This window comes from Rattus rattus, chromosome 16 (assembly GCF_011064425.1).
Source record: "Rattus rattus isolate New Zealand chromosome 16, Rrattus_CSIRO_v1, whole genome shotgun sequence".
Taxonomy (NCBI): Eukaryota; Metazoa; Chordata; class Mammalia; order Rodentia; family Muridae; genus Rattus; species Rattus rattus.
The window spans coordinates 13,638,863-13,642,524 of NC_046169.1; positions in this window are offsets into that span (position 1 = coordinate 13,638,863).

Below are 3,662 nucleotides of genomic sequence, written 5' to 3' on the forward strand. Positions count from 1 at the left end.
ATAAGGGCACCAGGAACGCTACAAGAAATAAAAAGAGTAATTTCTCAGTGGAGACGTTGCCTGTTTCCAATTCGGCGCTGGGGATAGCTGCATCCCGGACAGGGGGACCGCGGTCAGGCCAGGCGGGGGCTCTGGCCTCCAGGCCTAGGCCCCACCCCACCCGCATAGCACATCTGGAATTGGCATCAGAGACCCGCGGTCCGGAAGTTCTCACACTTCACGACTCATTAAGTGCAAAGCTTGGATTCCTCAGAAAAAGGGGGTGAGAGGGTGAGAGTTATGCGGATGGGTTACACCGGGGTAGTGGCCCCAGTCCATCTCCACTGCCCTCCCTTTCTAAGGAGGACTTGGGCACACCAGCCTTTCCCAGCCTCCCCAGAACTTGCGAACTGTCCAGGTACCCACTTCGGCAGGCAGGCCCCTAAAGCATCCTTGGCTGGGTTAAGGGGCAACTACGGAGGGGAAGAGAAGCCTTCTGGTTCAATATCCTGCTGCGGGGGAGAATGGGCCTCTGGTCTGGTGGGCAGAGTGGGGGAGGTGGGGACATCTTCAGCAAGAGACCTGGCCTCTGAGAAGATTTGTTTAGGCCCACCTAAATGATGGGGGAGTGCCGTCCAGCGGCCTAGAAAGCTGCTGGGCCCCGCAGGGACTCGGCAGGACCCCCTTGGCCCGAGGCTCCCGGCAGGGCGGCCTCCCAGCCTCTCTGCCTGCTACTTCTATCTGATGGTTGCAGATACCGTAAAGTCTGAAGGGTATACTTGAGGGCTTAAAATTACAATTGCTTCTACTTAGATTCATTTGATGGCCGGAGCAGTTTCCATTAGACATTCGTCTATGGGTTTTCAATATCTTAAATGTTTAAAAAGGTTTTACTCTGTAGTTACACTGAGCGAAATTAAAAAGAAACAGTAAAATGTTTGAAATGAAGTGCATAATGCTTAATAAATTTAAAATGAACAAAGACTACTATATTGCCAGCAATATCATTCTCTGCCCAGGGGCATTAATAAAGACTGGAGGTTTGGAGGGGGGAAAAAACAATATTTTCTATTAAAATTCTGCGCTGTGTTTCAATATTAAAAGGATATATGATGAATTTCCAGTGCTACCCAGCCGGGGTCAGAGATTAATTTCATTTCTTTCTGGTCAGCATTCTGTCGATAATTAATCAAAAGCAGTTTCTTAATGAAACACTTTTCATAAGGTGATAATTAGCAGGAAAGAGGCGGCCCGCAGACAGTCCCCCCGAGCTGTCTCATAACTAGCTAGGCGCGGGGCTGAGGTCCCGAGGCCGGGGGCGGGGGGCCGCGGGGACACTGGTTCCCCCCAGGGAAGGGGCCGGGCGCACAGAGCCAGAGCCTTACTGGCAAGCGTGGACACCTCTCTGCCGCTCGGCAGACTGGCTTGGGATTTTAGGAAGCCTCAGAAGAAACTGGAAGCAAGAGTTGCCAGGGCTGGGTCCACCCATCTTTCTCTCAGAGGGTCTCTACTAGGGCGCTGTGTGATCTTAGGCAAGTTCCTTGGGGTCTCTGAGCCTCCGGGCTCCCTCTAATGGGGAAAGCAACTAAAAGCAAAGTCTCTCCAGAAGTGGACAGTGGGGGTTTGCCTTTTATCCTAACCAGCCCTCCATGCGGTAGAACTCCAGGATGACCAAACAGCACCCTTAACCCCAGGTGATGCTCCCTCTGGTTCCCTGGTTCCTTTACGTGGGACTGTGTCAGGCCACGTCGCGAAGGGAGGAAGGAAGAGAGAGAGAGAGCGGAGGGAGGAGAAAGGAGCGGGCGGAGGAGTCCGCAGACGGAGGGGATTATTAGTGCATTATAAAATTACTAAAAATAAATGGAAAACAATTAAGGGGTTCAAGAGTAAATAAAGTTAATGAAATAAAATTAGCAGCAATTAGCAGAGGCGCCAGTGTGCGCGCTCGCTCACTGCTCTGCACAGCCCCAAGTGGAGTTTGGAGCTTGGGGCCTCCGGGCTGCGAACAAAGGCCTCTCGCCCTGCCCACCCAGAGCAGTAGGAAGAGGCCGAACCATGGGTCTTGGCCCTTAACGGCCAAGCTAGACCACGGCCCCCCGCTCTCTGTGTGCGCCCTAATCCCGGGCGCAGCGGCAGGTGGCGGTCCACCGCAGGTCCCGCCTTCGGCGCGCTGCTCCGGGAAGCACTGCAAACTTTCCGATAAGGCTGGGAGGCGGCGGGGGCTCTGTACAGATGAGATTATCGATAGTTATTGAAAGTCTCCAAATAGGATTTACAAAGCAGGCTCCTGCGCCTTTAATAGAATTCTAGATAATCTTTTATCACAACAAGACACCCATAGAATTATTTAAACAGATTGGACGGCGCCAGCCGCAAATTTCAATTATTCTAATGCTTTAATAAATGTGGTGCGTGTGTATTAAATTCAAGCTTCTTAATCCAAATTTTACGATTTAACTGCCCGGATTTTTCATTACTGCAACACCCACAAGCAGCAGCGGCCCGCTCCGTTCTTGGGGAGGGCCAGTCAGTCTTGCTCCTACAAGCCGAGGAAGGGAGTGCAGAGTCCTGGTGGCGGTAGAGGACCAGGAACCTGAGGCTGGTGAAGGGCAGAGGGGCTACATCAGAGACGCCGAAAGGAAGGATGAAAAACAGGGTACCAGAGGGGCCACAGGCCAGGTCCAGGCCCGGCTCCTAACGCGTGACCTGATCCAGAAACTCCAGAAACCCACAGTTCAGTTCAGGCCACCTCTGGGGGGAGCCCCGGAGGTCAAAGATGCTGGTAGAAAGAAGATGGTGTTGGGCTAGCCACTTTGGGGCTGATGCCAGGCCACCCTGTCTAGGAGGCCAGAGAGCCACAGAACACTACAAGGGTCTCCCCTCAGCTGCCTCCTTCCCTCTCGTCTTGAAACCCTAGCCTAGGAAACAGACAGGCTTAGTCGCAGCTGGGAGTCCACCCTGAGTCCAGATGACATCTAGACTACCCTCTACCCCAGTGACCAGACCTCATCCCCTGGCCTGTAAGTCTGGACACCCGGCTTGTAAGTGCAAAATGGGCTGAAGATAGGTAGGCCTGTTTGGCCTTAACGTGGAAACTGAGGCCTCACTGTTCCCAGTCTAGATTTCTTTAGTCCCTCCCTCGGATGAGACCAGGAGTCTGAGCCTAGTGGGGGTCGAGAAATGGAGTCCCCAAGACCTTCCCTGTATTACGGATTTACTATAGAGGGTCAGAGCATAGGAGGTAAGACCAACTGGCGCTGGTCCCAAATTCGACACCCCCTCCTCCCCCCACACACACCCCAGCTCGACCCGCGGCGCGGCCGGAGCCTGACCCGGCTGAGCAGTGACTTGGGCTGGGTCCAGAGGCGTGGATCTCTCATAATCTTTGTTTAATGTTGCATTTCTAAGCTCCGTATTAAGCAGCGGTATGGACGGCTGGATATTTAGTTGTATATAATTTACACCCTGATCCTGAATCGATCCGACACCTCCGGATGGAGTCTCTCTCATTTTTCACGCTCTTTCCGAGGTGCCGAAATAATACCCGCTCATTAGGAGACTGCGAGGCCGGGCTAATTTATCCAAACTGTCAGGGGCTTGTACAACCTCGGGTTAAAAATAAATCAGCAAAGAACCAACACCCTTCTCTCCCCCCCCCACCCCCGCAGCCCCCGCCCTCGCCA